Raw genomic sequence first — 19873 nt, 5'->3', positions numbered from 1 at the left:
GACCAGGCTCACTTCACTACGTCAAGCCTTGATCTCCTGTTGTTGTGATTCGATTTGCTGTTCAGTTCAGGACGGGAAGGAAGGTCAAGGTGGGTTCCCTTTGATCAAATCAAGGGTCAATTCCCAAACATAAATGGAGTCAGAGAAGAAGGGCGGGTGTTCTGGTGCCTCCGATTGAGTAGCTCCTCTTTATGGTTTAGAGCTTCGCCCTGCTTTCTTTTTTTGTTTTTCTATCGCAAGTCGATGTCTCGAGTGATTGCAGCCGCCGCTTTCAAGTGCTTTTTCCCTTTCTAGAAAATAGCTTTCATACGATGTCTTTGTCGATATCTATTATATATATATAATCCTTTCCTTCGTTGGTTCCATGTTCTCTAGAACCTGATAAGAAGGAAGAAGGTATGCTGCGGACAAAGCGGCACGTTGGAATTCCGGTATTGGCATCATTGGGCTCTCTTCTTGTGCGGCACATAAGACTGAGGGCTCTGAACAGGCTGTTGTACGAATCTAGATTGGCACCCATATGTATGAATTGGAACCGCCCAACGGATGTGAAACTGAATCGTATGGCTTGGATTACATCATTTCCAGTGGCCAAGAAAGTGATTTCGCTTCTGACAGACAGAGAGGGAAAGGCCAGGTAACCGATATCGTATTAGGGATCAACAACCAGGTCAATCCGGGGAAGAAAAGGCACGGGAGAACCCCTTACTGAACAACATTTGATTCTCCCTAACTTGCATAGCGACCCTCGAAGGTATCTTCATCAAAACTTCTCACTGTGTCGAGACAAAAGCAACAACTAACGATAACAAAGAAGATTGAACTAATGTAGATCTACTTGCTTACTCCTTTCCTTTGAGACCTTCTTAGTGCCCTCTTTGATAAAGACTTCCACTGCGGGCACTGGCATTAGCTATATTCGGGTCTGTCTCGTTATCAATTTCAAAAGGGAGATCAACTAGAGCAGAGGGTAGCGTGATACTGACAAGGTGGATGATGTGCGTAGATTATATACTCTTCTATGCATGTTTTTACGCACATTTACATACTTTGAGCATGCTTGATCTATGCATTTTTATACTTCCAGCTTTCCTTTTAGCATATTTACTCTTTTGGTTCGGAGATCTGCTTTTTGTGCATTTTCTGTACACAGGAGTCGAAATTGGTGAAGATTATGCGTCCTCGGGCAAGCTTGGAAGGAATCAAAGGGAGAAAGCACTAGGCCGTGTACCTCACACGACCCTGCACTGGTATGGAGCTCAGGTCGTGTGGAGTTTGGCACAAACAGAAGAGGAAGATGACATGGCCGTGTGAACCTCACACGGCCGTATCAAGATTTGAAGCCAACCAGAGTAGAAGCCTTACATGGCCGTGTGGATCTACACGGCCGTGTGAGGTTTCCAGAGACCAAGCAGGCTGTGGCCGTGTGCAGCCACACGGCCGTGTAGCAATTCTAGAGAGCAGAAGGGTCCTGGCCGTGTGAGTCACACGGCCGTGCAGCTTTGGCAAAGAAGGAACTAAACATGGCCGTGTGAATCTCATACGGCCGTGTCACGGGGCCGTGTGGCGCCCGATTCCCTCCTCTATTTAAACCCTCCTTCATGAATTGAAAGGGGATCTCTCCCCCATTGGGAGAAGGCAAGATTTGGTGGTTTCCTCCCATTCTTGGGAGGATTTCAGGGCGATTCGAGGGGAGTTCTCGACAATTTCGACTCCGGAGCGAGGAATGGATCCGAAGACAAGGCTTCTTTCGTAGATAAGTTTTCTCTTTTCCCCTTTTTCTTGGTTTCTTGGATCGGGGATTTAAGAAATGCTTGTAATCTTTATTTCTTCGGATATTCTTCCTCGATTAATGGAGTAGATCTTGTATTATAGGATTAAGGGAGTATTTGTATGATGGATTGATGTAATCTCTTATGGATTTGCCAATTTCTTGTTTCAATGACATTGTCTTGCTTGTATCAATTAGATCTTGAATGATTAATGGTGATTTGTGCTTAATTCTCATTCTTGATTGATTGTTTGGATTTCTTGTGGACTTTGTAAAGATAAACTCTCACTCGATCATCCGAGGGATCCATGTGACAGGTGCAAGCCCGTGTAAGGACGTTTGAGAGATAATCTTGAAGAGGAAATAGGAATATTCAAGAGAGTAGGATGGATCATGTGATTAGTTTCTTGTATCTTGATAGATTAATAAGTTGTGGGCTTCTATGTTGATATCCGAGGAAGGCATAGTAATAGGTGCGCTTCTGTGTAAGGACAACGTAGGTTCACGTCTAATTGATCATATTTAGATACATTTCTTAGTCCTTAGCCGGTTATCTATTGCAAGAGAGAACCGACAACTTTCTACTAGTATTTGGCAATTGAGGGATAATAATTGGTGAACCATTTACATTCAAGAAATCTTACAAAGAAACCGAAACTCCTAGAATTTCCCTTTATCATAACCCAAAACACTAAACTCTTGTTTGTTGATCTTTAATATTAGATTTGTTTACCTTCACTTTGCATTTGAAACAATTGGATAGTTGTTTAGCTAATTCGCATTGAGACATTTCTAGTGCTTATTCCAGTCCCTGTGGATACGATAAATCTTTTATATTACTTGCGACATTTCCGTACACTTGCGGAGCGTGACAAGTTTTTGGCGCCATTGCCGGGGACTGCGCTATAACATTAGGAATTATCAATTGAGTTAGACTAAACATAACATTTGTTTTCCTTTCATATTGCATAGTTGTAACTAATCATTAGATTTCTGTTTTTACTTTCTTGTATAACTTTTACTTCTTGTTAATTTTTTTTGTATAAATTCAATTTTGCATTTTTTATTCTTTTATTTTTCTTTTTCTGTTGAATTGTCATTTGCTATCTTGTTCTTGTGTATGCGAAGATCTAACTTTGCAGGGGAATTCTTTCCTTTTGACCCTGAGATTGACAGAACTTTCCATAAAAGAAGAATTCTGCAAAGGCAAATTGAAGAACAGGAACATTTGAACATGGCGAATAGACCACTCAAGGATTATGCAGCACCTTATGCAAGAGGTTTTCGATCTAGTATTTCAAGACCTCCAGTGGAAGCTAATAACTTTGAGATCAAACCCGCAATTATATCTATGGTGCAGCAGAACCAATTTGGTGGAGGACCTCATGAAGACCCCAATCAGCACTTAGAAGTCTTTTATGAAATATGTGGTACCATGAAAATGAATGGAGTTCCTTCAGAAGCAGTTAGATTATTATTATTTGGGTTTTCTTTAAGAGATAGGGCAAAGCAATGGCTGAATTCTTTGGCCCCTAATAGCATCACCACTTGGGAGCAGTGTGAGCAACAGTTTCTTGATAAATTCTATCCACCAAGCAAAACAGCTCATATGAGGAATTTAATTACAAGCTTCAAGCAAACTGACTCAGAATCTCTTTTTGAAGCATGAGATAGATATAATAGTATGCTCAGACAATGCCCACATCATGGGTTGGAAAGATGGTTAGTGTTGCACACTTTTTATAATGGTATCAACTATCATACCAAAGTGTCCCTTGATTCAGCAGCTGGTGGGGCACTTATGAATAAAAGTTTAGATGAAGCTGAAGAAATTATTGACAGTGTAGCACAAAATCATCATCAATGGGAAAATGAAAGAAGTGGTGGCTATTCTTCTGTAAACCCAACAATTAAAGCATCAGGGAAGTTTGATGTAGATGCAGTCACTCTTTTGTCTGCAAAATTGGACGCTCTTACAAAGAAATTTGAGAATATGGGGACTAGTGCTAATATGGTCAATGCTATTAGTACATCTTGTGAAGTATGTGGGAGTTCAGAGCACTCAAATGACTCATGTCCATTGGGAGCTATCACTGCACAAATCAATCAACTGGAACAATGTGATGCAATCATGAGTTACAATCAAAGGCAGAACAACCCATACTCAAATACTTATAACCCTGGATGGAAGAGTCATCCCAATTTTTCTTACAGAAATAATCAAGACCAAGGACCATCTATAGGGGCAAGACCAAATTTTCAAGCTGGGCAACAAAATTTTCAACATCTATCTTCTCAAGGCTCACCAAAGTCAAATATTGAAAAGATGCTTGAAGAAATTATCTCAAGTCAGAATGAAATGAAGCAAGATTTAGCAAAGCTCATTCATAGAATGGATAATTCTGAAAAGCATCAAAAGATCCAGGATAGTCAAATTGTCCAACTAGCTTCCTCATCATCCAGAGCACCAGGACAACTTCCAGGAAAACCTGATGTGAATCCTATGGAGCATTGCAATAGAATTGAGCTTTGGAGCGGACGGACCTTGGGAGACTCCCAAATGACTGCTCCAAAAGGGATACAAAAAGAAGAAGAGCTCTCTCCTCTTATACCAAATCAGATTCAAGGTAATGAGGAGAGTACCATTGTGGTTGAAGAGACTCTTCCACTGAACCATCAGAGTAAAGCTGTCCCTTTTCCTCAGAGACTTACAATGCTCAAGAAAGATGAAGAATTTGGCAAGTTTTTAGAAAAAGTTAAGGAAATTTGTGTAGAGGTACCTCTTATTGATGCTATTCTTCAAATGCCTAGATTTGCCAAATTCTTGAAGGATCTCATGTCGAACAAGAGAAAAAGAGGAGAGGTTGAGACCATTGCGCTTAGTGAGGAATGTAGTGCTATTTTGGAGAAGAACACTTCCCCAAAACTAAAGGACCCAGGGAGCTTTTATATTCCTTGCAACATAGGAAAAGATTTTTTTGAAAAAGCTTTTTGTGATTTGGGGGCAAGTGTTAGCCTCATTCCCTATTCAATTTGCAATAAATTAGGTCTCAAAAATATTAAACTTACTACTATGGCACTTCAACTTGCCGATCATTCCTGCAGGTACCCTTTGGGTATTATAGAAGATGTGCCAGTAGAGGTGGATGAGAATGTTATTCCCACAGATTTTGTCGTGTTGGACATGGAAGAGGACCCCAGGATTCCTATCATATTAGGAAGACCTTTCCTTGCTACAGCTGGAGCTATAATTGATGTCAAAAATCATAAGCTTTCTTTGGTAATTGGTAAGGAAAGGTTGGAATATGATTTATCTAATATCTCTAACCATGTCTCGTCTCTTTTAAATGCTCGTAGCAGGACAAGCATTTATAAACTTGAGGAATGGAATTTCCATCCTCATGGAAGGCCACCAAACGAAGGAGACAATGTGGTGGAAGATGTTGGGAGAAGATCTCCCAACAAAAATGAAAAGTATATCTGTCCTCCAAGGGCGAGGAAAAGAAGTGAATGATCAAGTTTGGTCGAGCTAAAGACCTTAAACAAGCGCTTCTTGGGAGGCAACCCAAGGGTTCTTTTAGTTAGTTTTGATTTGTATTTTAATTTCTTTTAGTTTGATGCATTCTTTTGATTTTATTTTCAGGTTAGGTGCAAAACAGTGTCCGGCCGTGAGCCATGACATTCAAGGGAAGTGCTTGGGCCGTGTCATCCAGACACGGCCGTGTAGGATCTCCCGAGGAGAAAAAGGTCTAGGCCGTGTCTCAAACACGGCCGTGTAAAGAATCCCGAGAAGAAAGATGGAGAGGCCATGTCCCAGACACGGCCGTGCGAAGAATCCTGAGAAGGAAGAGGGGGAGGCCGTGTGGATCTGCACGGCCCGTGTAGGAGAGTTATTAAAGCTTCTTTCTACCTTACACGGCCAGATCTTGGCCGTGTTCCGCACACCCCCAACTCTCCAAAACATCTCTTTCTCTCCCAATCTCTTAAAAACTCCTCTCTAATCTCTCAAGATCTCTTAGATCCGGATTCTCCTCCTCTCTAAGACTTGGACTTTTTGTTCTCCTAACCTAAGATCTTTGCTCTTTGAAGTTTTGTTCTTTGAGTTCCATTTTTCCGACCCTAGATAATTCTTCCCCTATCTAAAATCATCAAGATGTCCAACATTTTGAAGAGACTTCGCAAAGGAGGTGGTGGATCTAGTGGAGACAAAGAGAAGGAGCCATCAAGGGACAAAGGAAAACAACCAGTGAATGGCAAAGGCAAAAGGACTTCACGCAACGAAGGTAATGACAATGAATTCAATATTGTGTTTAGAAATGATGATCAAGTAACTAGATTTGCAATTCTTGTCAATAGAAAGATAGTGTTTACTAGATATATGGACCCAACTGTTCTTGATATGCTTGGAATTAGGGAAGATGTAGATTTGATGATTGGGTTTTTGGATTGGAGTGATATTATGTACACACATTTGCCTACATATACTCGTCTTGTTTTGGAATTTTTAAGTTCATTGGATGTCCATTTTACTAATGAAGATGATTATTTTAGAAAAATCTCTTTTAGACTAATGAATCAAGAATTTCTATGGGCATTTAGTGACTTTAATTCTTATTTTGGATTAACCACCGGTAGCCCTCGTAGGTTTGATCCAAGGTTTAATTGGAATCATTTTTGGAATGCAATAACTGGGTTAGATCAACCTTATGAGCCTTCAAGAGCTAAGGCCTCCCATATGCAAAACCCATCTTTAGGTATCTACATAGAGTCATGGGTAAAACTATTTTTGGTAGGGGAGAGAGTGATGGGGTGGTTAAAAAGATAGAGCTTTATGCTTTATGGGCTATGCTTTATAAGGTTGAATTTGATTCTGGTTTTCATTTTGTTCAAACCTTATTAAGATCTACTAGGGCATCATCGGGATCAATTGTTTTTGGTGGTTTGATTACCCGAATAGCTTGTAATTTAAATCTTGATGTTGATGGGTTGGAAGTAATTCATGGTAGTGACATGATTGACATTGATGCATGTCTTGCTATGAAAATGATCGTTCGGGATGAGAATGGTTTCGCATTTCCTAGGAGGAGTGGTTCTCCTTTACCCCTTACTTTTCCTGAATGAACTACTATTCGTAACCCGGCTAATTGGGTAATTTCTGAGTTAGATTTTGAGGATAATCCTTCTATACCTGGAGACACTGAGCCACATCATGAGCCCTCGTCATCTGGACACCCGCAGCCTTTTAGTTTTATGGAGCCTGCTAGGCATTCTTTTGCATATGGCACAGGATCTTCTAGGTTTGATTTTTCAGATTTTCGTACATCTCTAGAATCACTTCATGAGAAGCAAGATTCCCAACGAAAAATGTTGGAGGGGCGCTTCTCTTTATCTGATGATCAGTTTAGGGAGGTACAAAATCATTTTCAGTTTACGAGGAATTTTCAAGGTCAAGTGGCTGAGTTTGTGCAGGATTATGATACTGATCAGGCTAGGATGAGAGATTTTATGCAAAGCATGATGCTTACTAGCCAACAAGTAGATGCTTTATATGAGTATCATGAATCCTTGGGTGAGATTCCAGGTTTTCCTAGTTTTCCTATTGGCTAACCACGTCGTAGACCTCCTTTCCCTCGTCCACCTCCACCTCCTCCACCATATTGATTTCATCGGGACGATGAAAAGTTTAAGTCTGGGGGGGTGTCATGTACTGTTTAGTTTGGTTTTCAGTTTTTAGTTTTTGTTAGTTTTTCATGTTGGTTCTTGTTGCTTTATTTTGCTTGTTTTTGAAATAATCATGGCAAAATTTTGAGAACATCAAATCTTTACTTATATGCTTTCTTGGATTCAAGTGAAATGTTAGCACGATTATTGTCTTGATTCATGATGTGCGAATGATGCTAGTAGTAAACTTTGTGTAGTTCTTTTTTCTATCTTGGGAAGCATTAATAAGCTAAGAATCTTATGGTGATGAGTTTTAGTTTTGGTTCAACCTTAAGGATTTTATCTTCACTACACTTGTGCTTGATGCTTGAATAGTTGTTGTCATTGAAATAGTCATGATTCATCTTGTTTGCTTAGTACTTGGTTTCCATGGTGATTTCTCAACTTTCATTTTGGTTACTGGATGAGGCTCAAATCATTAAAGCTCGTTTGGAAAAATCAAAATATCCCAACATGTGTGCTAAAAGTACATTTGTGAATAAGTTTTGCACAATGCAAACACTTATAAAAAAAAAAAAAGGGATATAAAAAATAGTTGTCATGAGTGGAATCTAGCAAGTCACCCCTTTGAGACCGAGTTAGGTTACTGGGGAAATGACTGCTTAGCTTCCCTTGAGATTGAGCACACCTTTGAGACCTTGGGTTAGTTGAGAAATATGAACCAAGTGAATGGTGAGTAAGTGTCTATCACTGGTTACTTGTCTTTCACTGGAAACACTAGGAATTCAAATTTGATGACGACTTGACTAGGACATGGATTGAAACTTGAAGGGTGTTGAGTTACTTTTACACTGTGCACAAGATTCTTATGCTTGAACCATACTTTACTTGTTTCCATGATCATGCTTGTTAAAGAAACTTTTTGATAGAGTTAGGAAAGTGCACTAGGTTTTATGAATGTGTTGTAGAACATATGAATTTAGACTGCAGCATTTTGCTTGAGGACAAGCAAAGGTTTAAGTCTGGGGGTGTAATGTGCGTAGATTATATACTCTTTTATGCATGTTTTTACGCACATTTACATACTTTGAGCATGCTTGATCTATGCATTTTTATACTTCCATCTTTCCTTTTAGCATATTTACTCTTTTGGTTCGGAGATCTGCTTTTTGTGCATTTTCTGTACACAGGAGTCGAAATTGGTGAAGATTATGCGTCCTCGGGCAAGCTTGGAAGGAATCAAAGGGAGAAAGCACCAGGTCGTGTACCTCACACGGCCCTGCACTGGTATGGAGCTCGGGCCGTGTGGAGTTTGGCACAAACAGAAGAGGAAGATGACATGGCCGTGTGAACCTCACACGGCCGTGTCAAGATTTGAAGACAACCAGAGCAGAAGCCTTACATGGCCGTGTGGATCTACACGGCCGTGTGAGGTTTCCAGAGACCAAGCAGGCTGTGGCCGTGTGCAGCATTTCCAGAGTAGAAGGTCCTGCCATGTGAGTCACACTGCAGCAGAAGGAACCGACATGGCCGTGTGAATCTCACACGGCCGTGTCACGGGGCCGTGTGGCGCCCGATTCCCTCCTCTATTTAAACCCTCCTTCATGAATTGAAAGGGGATCTCTCCCCCTTTGGGAGAAGGCAAGATTTGGTGGTTTCCTCCCATTCTTGGGAGGATTTCTGGGCGATTCGAGGGGAGTCTCGACGATTTCGACTCCGGAGCGAGGATTGGATCCGAAGACAAGGCTTCTTCGTAGATAAGTTTTCTCTTTTCCCCTTTTTCTTGGTTTCTTGGATCGGGGATTTAAGAAATGGTTGTAATCTTTATTTCTTCGGATATTCTTCCTCGATTCATGGAGTAGATCTTGTATTCTAGGATTAAGGGAGTATTTGTATGATGGATTGATGTAATCTCTTATGGATTTGCCAATTTCTTGTTTCAATGACATTGTCTTGCTTGTATCAATTAGATCTTGAATGATTAATGGTGATTTGTGCTTAATTCTCATTCTTGATTGATTGTTTGGATTTCTTGTGGACTTTGTAAAGATAAACTCTCACTCGATCATCCGAGGGATCCACGTGACAGGTGCAAGCCCGTGTAAGGACGTTTGAGAGATAATCTTGAAGAGGAAATAGGAATATTTAAGAGAGTAGGATGGATCATGTGATTAGTTTCTTGTATCTTGATAGATTAATAAGTTGTGGGCTTCTATGTTGATATCCGAGGAAGACATAGTAATAGGTGCGCTTCTGTGTAAGGACAACGTAGGTTCACGTCTAATTGATCATATTTAGATACATTTCTTAGTCCTTAGCCGGTTATCTATTGCAAGAGAGAATCGGCAACTTTCTACTAGTATTTGGCAATTGAGGGATAAGAATTGGTGAACCATTTACATTCAAGAAATCTTACAAAGAAACCGAAACTCCTAGAATTTTCCTTTATCATAACCCAAAACACTAAACTCTTGTTTGTTGATCTTTAATATTAGATTTGTTTACCTTCACTTTGCATTCGAAACAATTGGATAGTTGTTTAGCTAATTCGCATTGAGACATTTCTAGTGCTTATTCCAGTCCCTGTGGATACGATAAATCTTTTATATTACTTGCGACATTTTCATACACTTGCGGAGCGTGACAGTGGGCGGTTCTATGGGTGGGCTCGAGTTTGTGTACCCGACAAGATCGAGTGGTCTTTTTTGCTGGCACTAGTGGGACAGATGGTGGTAAAGTGACGGTTGCTTAGTAAAAGGGCTAAGGAGGGCTTTTCTCACTCAAACAAGTATGAAAACTCCTGCCATTCTTTACTCTTTTCAGGTGCTTGATTAAGCTTCACCTCCAGCGGCGTCCTCATGGGGGGTCAAAGGAAAGTGAGTCATGAGGAAGAACATCAAAACACATTGGCGGCTGGTGCACGAACTCGTTGATTTGGATGCCTTATCAACGACTTGAGTGAGACGACTATTCCTTTTCCGGCTATGAATTCCTCCAATTAAGAGAGCCCCGTTTCAGCAAACCATGGAGAAGGTTGGCAGAACACAATTCCTGCTGCTAGAAAGAAAGAAAATAGATGAAGTGAACCGATCTCCTATTTAGAAGGTCTAAGGTGTTGGACTTACGACTCTTGAACTTGAAGGTGGGATTATACCGGTCGACTGAACGATGGGAGGAGAAATCCTTTGAAGGGCGCCTATTTACTAACCTATTTTATTGGGCTTGCTTGGCTTTCTCTTAGCTTCCCTTCACTTGTCCCATATACTTAGAGCAAGAGGAATCGGGTTCGGGTGAGCAATGAATCCACTCGCGCTTACTTACTTTAGTGGTAGTTCGAGCTCGCTTCTAGTACCCTTACAGCTACTGCTTGAGTAAGCTCTCTCTCCCGAGCCTACTGAAAAACTACAGGGCGCGCGCTTTGAAGCCTATTTTTTTTCAGCTGAACAAGAAAAAGATATGATATAGAAAGAGCCCTAGCAACAGAAAGAAGAAATATCTCATCTTTCAACAAAAGGAAAGAAGACCGGAATGATCTGTCTACCCCCAAAAAAAGCTTCTGCTATCGAAGAAAACCAGAAAAGATTAGCTCGCCTACTCCTGTATCCCCAGTTTTAAAACCCTATAGGCACGGAAATGAGGGATTTGATTCGGAGACTTCTACTACGGAGTGCCCAACCCAGTTTGACTCTGCCGTCGTTCCACGCCCATCATCAGAAATTCTTGCAAATCCCCCTGGACTTATGTTGTTGAAAGGCATTCTTCACGTCAAATTGAAATAAGGCCACCTTTTCTTTTGATGCCACGAATGGTGTTTAGCAATCTGGAGCAAATGTTTTCCCTATCTCTAAAAGGGTTCGACTCAATATTCTTGAAGGAATCCTTTAGCTACTAACCTAGCTTTTCTCTACCGAGCCATCTGCTTTATGCTTGATCTTGTAAATCCACTTGCAGACAATGGCTTCTTTCCCTGCAGGCAATGGAGACTCAGTCTTATTCTTTTTTTCCTGGGCATTGATTTCTTCCTGTATAGCATCTCTCCAGCAAGAATGATTGGAGGCTTCAGCAAATGATTCAGGTTAATGAGAAGATTGAACTGACATGAGGTAAGTTCGATCTTTTTGGGAAAATGAGATAGTTGAGTTGATCAAAATCCTTCAACAGGATAAGAAACATGAGAGGATCGATGAACCTGAGAGAGGGATCCAGAATCTGAGGAGGCGACTCCATTTCCATTAAAGAGAGCATTAAGGATACATCGAGTCTCTTGGATTTCATCACGTCATAGCATCTATACTCGGACTGAGCATATCCAAGAAAGACACAAGTGGTTGCCTTGGGGACAATTTCTCTATTAACTGCGCAAGAATATGAACAAAACACGTGGATCCAAACACTCGAAAATGCCTATAGTACTGCCCCAGTAAGAAGTTCGTGAGGCTGGATGGAATGAAGCTTCTTCCCCAGAGAGAGATGTCCCGTCCCTTCTTTATGCACATTTACATAGCCAGAGACAAAGGTGTACAATCCGGTCAAAATTTGCGGTTCTTGTTGTTCATTCACTGTAGGTTCTCTTACTTGTTCTAGTGGCTGGCAAAGGCCAACCGAGAGGGGAGAACGAATGGATTAGGAATCGACCGGTTTCGAGCAGACTCGTGGAGCTGCAGCTTGGATTCTCGTAAAATAAGAGAGGTCATCTTAGGAAATGACTTAGTTGAACTTAAAAGACAGATGCCGCCGCTGCGAAGCGAGGGAGCAACTTGTCTGGTTTTTCGGTGCACTCATTCCCCTGTAGAGAATGAAATGCGGCCCCAACTTGACTCGAGACCAAGACTCCTTACAACTCGCACCAATAGCAGCACTGAGCGGCCGGAGATTGATGGAAAAGGCAACCCTTAGCCCCTCTCCCCCCTAGCCGCCTACCTACTCGTGTTCGTAGCTCGATCGGAGGTCAAGACTGTGGTCTGGCGGAAAAACAGAAGTCTTCCGTATGTTGTGATACGTGAATTGCTTAGTAGTGCTTCGCCACTACCGTAGCTGGCGGAAATAGCTTAATGGTAGAGCATAGCCTTGCCAAGGTTGAGGTTGAGGGTTCAAGTCCCTCCTTCCGCTCCTGGCTTTGTCGTTTAGTGGTAACGAGTGGAGTACATAAGCCCCTATAGAGATAGGGGGGAGCTGCAAGGTAGCCCCTTGTATAGGGTTCAAAATCTATCAACCTAATAAGTATCAAGGGGCAAGCTCAAACCTACTCCTAACAAGTTAGTTGCTGGCTTTTCATCAGCCGTTGCGCGCTAGCGTTTTCCCTTACTATACAAGGGGTTGCTTGCTAGTTGTAGCGCGCAGTGTACTAGTGAATAAGAAAAGCGAATTGATATTACTAATGATGGATGGAGGTTGAGGATAGACTGATCTACTCCCACTCTTCACCTCTTGGCTCCCCTGGGATACGTACACCCTCACCCTTGTCTCCTTCGCCGGAGACTCAAAATGATGGGAATCCTATCGATAAAGAAGAGGCATAAGCATCGCCTCTCGATCCAATCCATCTTCCCTGACCTCCCCAACACACACACTTAAGATACGAAAGAAACCTCCCGCCATAGAGAAGAGATCGTCAGTCTGGGTCCCCTCGATCACCCTCCCTTGAACCTGAACTGGTCAAGAGAGATGAACCCGCACCACAAAATAGTTCCTTCGAATTGAAACCCCCAAGTAGAGACGAAATTCCAGAACCTAAACAACTCAGTTGAGAGCTCCGTGACTGGAAAAAGGGAAGGTCCACCAATGATTGATAGAAATCCCCCCCCCCCTATCCGTCTTTTGATCCCTCATTCCACTAATCCGTTGTTACTGATTCATTTAAGGCATAGAATCTCCATTTCTTTGTCTTATCTTATCTTTTAGCGTAGGTCTTCGTCAACGATAAAAGTCGCTGAACGTTCAGACTCGAGTTGAGAAAGAGGGTTAGGCCCTGAGAGGGCTTTCAGGGACTGTGGAAGACGGGTGGATTATAGAGCTAGAGGCAAATCGAGGGTTTGTCCATCAGGAACGAAGTCACTCGACTGGGCATGAAAAAATTATTGGGGTTGCAAGGTTGCAAACATAGTCCCATATTGGAAACACATGGGAAAGATCATGGGTTTATAAGAGAAAAGATATCTCCATTGGCATGAGGCATTTTGGGTAGAGTCCAAGAGCAAAACCATGAGGGCTTAGGCCCAAAGTGGACAATATCATGTCATTGTAGAGATATCTAAATTCTTTTCGATCCAACAATTGGTACCAGAGCTAGGGTTTTGCCTCTGTGTATTTGGTATTAGTTTAATTATGCACATGTCATATATAATTAAGGCAGGTTAATAGTAGGATGTGCTAACTTTGTGGATGCAGGATCCAACTATTATGGCTTATAGTTATTATGTGTGTGATTGGACCCTTGGACATGTCAAGGGCATTTATTATGTGTGCATGATTGTATTATAAAATACAGCAGGAGCTGTATTTAGTTTTATTAGGATTTTATTTTTTGATCTAGATACATGTACATTTCTTTTATGGAATATAGGATCGATGGATGTAAATTTTATTTTATGTTCGATCTAGTTTACATGTACATTCCTTCGAGGAATATAGGATCGAAAAATGTAAAATTCTATTTATGTCGCGGATCGAATCTTGCAAGGCGTGGAACCTTTTGAGGATCAGAGTGGCGCAGCGGAACAAGGAGCAAGATGGATGCGACAACTAGACCCGGTGGCAGTGGCCAAAGATGGCAGCAGCTAGGGATGATGACACACGGAGGACAATAATAGATAAAAGTCATAATAGTTGAAAATTAGTTTTTCTATTTATTGCTTTTATATTGTGCTGTGTGTAAATGTTAGTGTACATGTTTAGTAGGCTAGCAACATCAAAATTCCTCACTTTAAATAACTAAGTGGGAGAGAGAATTGTTTTAAATAAATTTCACGGTCTCCATTACTGGTTTGTAAGTGATGCAAACAAACTTGCGCGTTGGCTCTGAGTGCCTTCTTCCATATCGGATGAGTTTGTTCGTGGATCACTAGATCAAACTTCCATTTCGGATGACTATAGGAAATTAATTAAGAGCGTGTGATCTTCCCCATCGGAAGGGGCACAATCTTATTAATGGACTTAGTGTCAAGTAATGGTATACACTTAGGCACGTCTAATAGTATCCTCCCCATCGGAGTCACTGCTATTATTTGTGTGACCGAAGGAAACCAACTATTAATTTTATTTGTCAAAAAGTTAGGTTGACAAGATAATAAAATTAATGGGATATACCCTCCTTTTACAAATGTTGAATTTGTATATGTCCACACTATCGTGGCATACAAAATTCACGGTGTTTTAATGTGTTGGTTAATTTAAAATAGTATTGTTTGAGGATCAATATTATTCTAAATTTAGAGTTCTGACCAAAATTTGTTTGTGATTCTTAAGATGACTTTCAACCCACTGGCCATTATTCTAAAAGAAAACAGACTTACTGGTCCCAACTATATAGATTGGAAAAGAAACCTGGACATTGTTTTAACTGCTGAGGGCTATAAGTTTGTACTATCAGAGGAATGCCCAGAAACACCTAGCAATGATTCTACCCGAGAGGAGATTCAGCATCATAGTAAATGGGTAAAAGCTGATGAGATGGCGCGGTGTTACATCTTGGATTCGATGTCAAATGATTGCAACATAAGCATCAGGACTTACCAACAGCCTATGATATAATGAACAATCTCAAGGAACTCTTCGGACATCAGAATCGGGCTGCTAGGCAAGAGGCAATGAGAAAACTGATGACAGCCACCATGACTGAGGGGACTCCCGTGAGGGATCATATCCTCAAGATGATGACTTACTTAAACGAAATACAAGTTCTTGGAGGGGAAATTGATGGGGAAACCTAGGTCGATATCATCCTCCAAACGCTGCCCAGAAGTTTTGAGCATTTTCGCCTGAACAATAATATGAATAAAATGATGTATTCATTGGCGGAACTTCTGACAAAACTTCAGGCAGCCGAAGCGTTGTTTCGTCAACATTCTCAAATTCACTATGCTGAAAATGGTTCTACTTCTAAGCCGAAAAGCAAGAAGAAGAAGAAACAAAATGGCTCAGCAAAGAAGGTGAATAAACCTCAAGGTGCAGGACAAAAAGTTGGAATAAAGAAGCCGAAGGGCAAGTGCTTTATTTGCAAGCAGACTGGACATTGGAAGGCGGAATGCCCTCGTAGGAAATAGAACAATAAAGGTATATCTCATACTCTAGTAGTTGAAACATGTTTAGCGGTGTTATCTACCAGCACCTGGTGTGTAGATACGGGAGCCACTGATCATGTATGCAATTCTTTGCAGGGGTTCCAGGAAACCCGGCGACTATTTGATAGAGAGATAACTGTCTACATGGGCAATGCTACTAAGGTGGCGGCTGTTGCAGTGGGAGACGTCTACTTATCATTTGATAGGAATAGGAAATTGGTTTTAAGGAATTGTCTTTATGTACCCAATTTTAGAAAGAATTTAATTTCAGTTTCTAAACTGTATTTGGATGGATATTCAGTTTCCTTTAGTAACAATGTGGTTATAAAGAGAAATAAAGTGATTATCTGTTCTGGTGCATTGGTTGGCAATTTATATACTTTAAATCCAATTTCTCTCACAAAGCAAAATATGGAAATTAATAACACATCTTCTAACTCTAATAAGAGAAAAGAACCTTCAGAAATGAACCAAACACATCTTTGGCATCAAAGGCTTGGTCATATTAACTTAAGTAGGATTTAAAGGCTTGTAGCCGATGGACTCTTGGGTCCATTAGAGTTGGAAAACTTTCCAACATGTGAATCCTGCTTGGAAGGTAAGATGACCAAGAGACCTTTTAAGGCCAAGGGGTACAGAGCCAAAGAAGCGTTAGAATTGGTTCATTCTGATTTGTGTGGTCCTATGTCCATCCAGGCTAGAGGTGGCTTGGAATATTTTGTCTCTTTTATAGACGATTATTCAAGATATGGATACATTTACCTAATGCGCCGCAAGTCTGAGTGCTTTGATAAGTTCAAAGAGTACAAGGCTGATGTGGAGAAACGTCTAGGTAAAAGTATCAAGACACTACAGTCTGATCGTGGTGTCGAATACCTCTTTGGAGAGTTTAGGAATTACTTATCAGAGGCCGGGATTCAATCCCAATTGTTCGCACCTGGTACACCCCAACAGAATGGTGTGGCATAACGAAGGAATAGGACTCTTATGGAGATGGTTAGATTGATGATGAGTTATTCAGAATTACCAAATTCGTTTTGGGGATACGCTCTGGAAACAGCAGCGCACATTCTGAACTTAGTACCTTCTAAATCAGTATCTTCTACTCCCACAGAATTATGGAATGGGCGGAAGCCCAGTCTAAGACATATTCGGATTTGGGGTAGTCCAGCACATGTGCTGAAACAAGATGTTGATAAGTTAGAATCTCGTACAGAAGTTCGTATGTTTGTAGGGTATCCCTGAGGAACGAAAGGTGGTTTATTTTATAGTCCTAAAGACCAAAAGGTCATTGTTAGCACCAATGCCCAGTTTTTAGAAGAAAACTATATAATGGATCACAAGCCCAGTAGTAAAATTGTTCTAGAAGAACTTAGAGAGGACACGTCTACTTCAGTACCAACAGTACAAGATGAAGTACCACAAGAGACTGCAACACGTGTCACACATGATACACAACCACAGACGGTGCCTCGTCGTAGTGGGAGGGTTGTAAGGTAGCCCGAGAGATTCATGTTTTTGGGTGAGTCTTCGGACTTGATCCCAGGCAAACATGAACCAGATCCCCGGACATATGATGAAGCACTCCAAGATATAGATGCAGTATATTGGCAAAAGGCAATGAATTCTGAAATAGAATCTATGTATTCTAATAAGGTCTGGAAGCTTGTAGAACTACCTGATGGTGTAAAAGTCATTGGATACAAGTGGATCTATAAAAGTAAAAGAGGGACGGATGGGAAGGTAGAAACCTTCAAAGCAAGGCTTGTTGCGAAGGGGTACACTCAGAAAGAGGGAATCGATTATGAGGAGACATTTTCGCCAGTAGCTATGCTTAAGTCTAACCGGATACTCTTATCCATTGCCACTCATATGGATTATGAGATTTGGCAAATGGATGTCAAGACAACTTTCCTTAATGGAAATCTTGAAGAAAACATCCATATGAAGCAACCAGAAGGGTTCATTGAAAAGGGCAAAAAGCATCTAGTGTGCAAGCTTAATCGGTCCATTTATGGACTGAAGCAAGCTTCAAGATCTTGGAACATCCAGTTTAATGAAGTAATCCAGTCATATGGATTTATTCAGTGTCCGGATGAGTCTTGTGTATACAAGAAGTGTAACGGAAATATGGTGGTATTTCTTGTACTATACGTAGATGATAATTTGATAATTGGCAACAATGTCAAGGTATTATCGGACGTAAGAGTATGGTTGTCCAAACAATTTGATATGAAGGACTTAGGAGTATGTGTACACATCCTTGGGATCAAAGTTATAAGGGATCGCAAGAAAAGAATGTTGTGTCTATCCCAAGCTTTATATATAGATACAATCTTTGCTCGTTTTAGCATGCAAAACTCCAAGAAAGGTTTCTTACCTTTTAGGCATGGAGTAGCCTTATCTAAAGAGATGTCTCTAAAAACATCAAAGGAGATTGAGGACATGAAGGTAGTTCCTTATCCTTCGGCTGTAGGAAGCCTTATGTATGCAATGTTGTGTACGAGACCTGATATCTGTTTTAACGTGGGCATGGTTAGCAGATATCAAAGTAACCCTGGACAAGGACATTGGACTGCAGTAAAGCATATATTAAAGTACCTGAGAAGGACTAGAAATTATATGCTAGTTTACCAAGCAGACGATTTACTCCCTGTGGGTTACACGGATTCGGACTTCCAATCAGATAGGGACAACAGTAAGTCTACATCAGGCTATGTGTTTACTTTAGGAGGTGGAGCCATTGCATGGAGGAGTGTTAAGCAGAAATGCGTCTCAGACTCAACCATGGAAGTTGAGTATGTGGCAGCCTCTGAGGCAGCCAAAGAAGCTGTATGGCTCAGGAACTTTCTAATGGACTTGGATGTGATTCCTGGTTTTCCTAAGATCATCACAATTTATTGTGATAATAGTGGAGCAGTTGCAAACTCGAAGGAACCACGAGCCCATAAGGCAAGTAAACATATAGAGCGCAAGTACCACCTGATACGAGACATCGTCAAGCGAGGAGAAGTTGTCGTCGCCAAGATAGCATCAGCAGATAACCTGGCAGATCCTTTCACTAAGGCCCTTCCGGCGAAAGCTTTTGATCGACATGTGGAGGGGATGGGAATCAGATGTATGGCAACAGATATCGCAACTTAGACTTTTAGTATAAGTGGGAGATTGTTGGAGTGTATACTTAAAAGTATAGCTTTTGTACACATTTATTTTGAAATAAAGAATCACATTGGTCAAATGTTTACATTTATTTGTTAAATGTAATTGTTCAATTAATTTATATAGTAGATAACATGGAGTGTGGAGTCCCACTTAGAAGATCATGTTGTCGGTTCTCTATAAATTAATTGAACAATTACATTTAATAAATAAATGTAAACATTTGACCAATGTGATTCTTTATTTCAAAATAAATGTGTACAAAAGCTAAACTTTTAAATATACACTCCAACAAAAATGACAAAAAAAACTTATCCCATCGCATCATTAACCAGTGTAGGATTAAAGATCAGGTCAAGGATTCGAGTCAAATCAACCTTCCCTCTCATCTCAGGTGAGGCAAGGAATTGTTTCAAATGTTCCTTTAAGAATATCTCGGCTGCTTAAGAAGTTGGACTAGTTGCTCCCCCGACCCGGAGTGGATTCTAGGGGAGAAGAGCAGAGCCTCACCTTGCAGTAGGAAAGTCTTCGTTCTTGGGACGGGTTCAAACTGGACTGAAGGGAGGAGGAATTGTTGACTCCTATCTTCTTGGGGATTCATCACTGGCTAGGGCTTTCGAATCAAAGCATGGGCATCTCCTATTAAGAGGGAGTAGTAGATCGTCGATTGGTCAGTAAACTTCTATTGATGATTGATTCTCCTTTCCTAGCAGCAAACTTGTATTATTGTATAAAGGGGCCCCATAGATATGCAGGAGATGCCAGCCGGATCGACCAAGAAATGATAGGCCAGAGAGATGGGTTCATTCGACTAATTAGTGATCCCTGGGCCTACCTAACACAGATGTCCTTGAAATAGGGGATTGGTTGATCGGAAAGCTCAGGCAGGAGTAGGACATTCCATACCCATACAAATCTTTCTGATCTGCTAGCAGGTGGTCCTCTCAAATCCCATTTTTTCATCGACAGGTAGGGTTCATTCTAAGGTTCCTTATTCCGGTTG

The 19873-nt window shown here is 41.0% G+C and overlaps 2 non-coding genes across 2 annotated transcripts; one reads left to right on the top strand and one right to left on the bottom strand.

The window, feature by feature from the left end:
- Nucleotides 1-3378: 3378 nt before the first annotated feature.
- LOC122007599 lies at nucleotides 3379-3484 on the bottom strand. Its single transcript, XR_006119057.1, has one exon. It is a non-coding gene; the product is annotated as a small nucleolar RNA R71 (small nucleolar RNA).
- An 8985-nt stretch (nucleotides 3485-12469) lies between these two features.
- TRNAG-GCC lies at nucleotides 12470-12541 on the top strand. Its single transcript has one exon. It is a non-coding gene; the product is annotated as a tRNA-Gly (tRNA).
- Nucleotides 12542-19873: the final 7332 nt, after the last annotated feature.

Source organism: Zingiber officinale, chromosome 7B, assembly GCF_018446385.1.
Source record: "Zingiber officinale cultivar Zhangliang chromosome 7B, Zo_v1.1, whole genome shotgun sequence".
In the NCBI taxonomy this organism is placed as follows: Eukaryota; Viridiplantae; Streptophyta; class Magnoliopsida; order Zingiberales; family Zingiberaceae; genus Zingiber; species Zingiber officinale.
The sequence above is the reverse complement of the archived record's forward strand: the minus strand, read 5'-3'. Positions and strand labels throughout refer to the sequence as shown.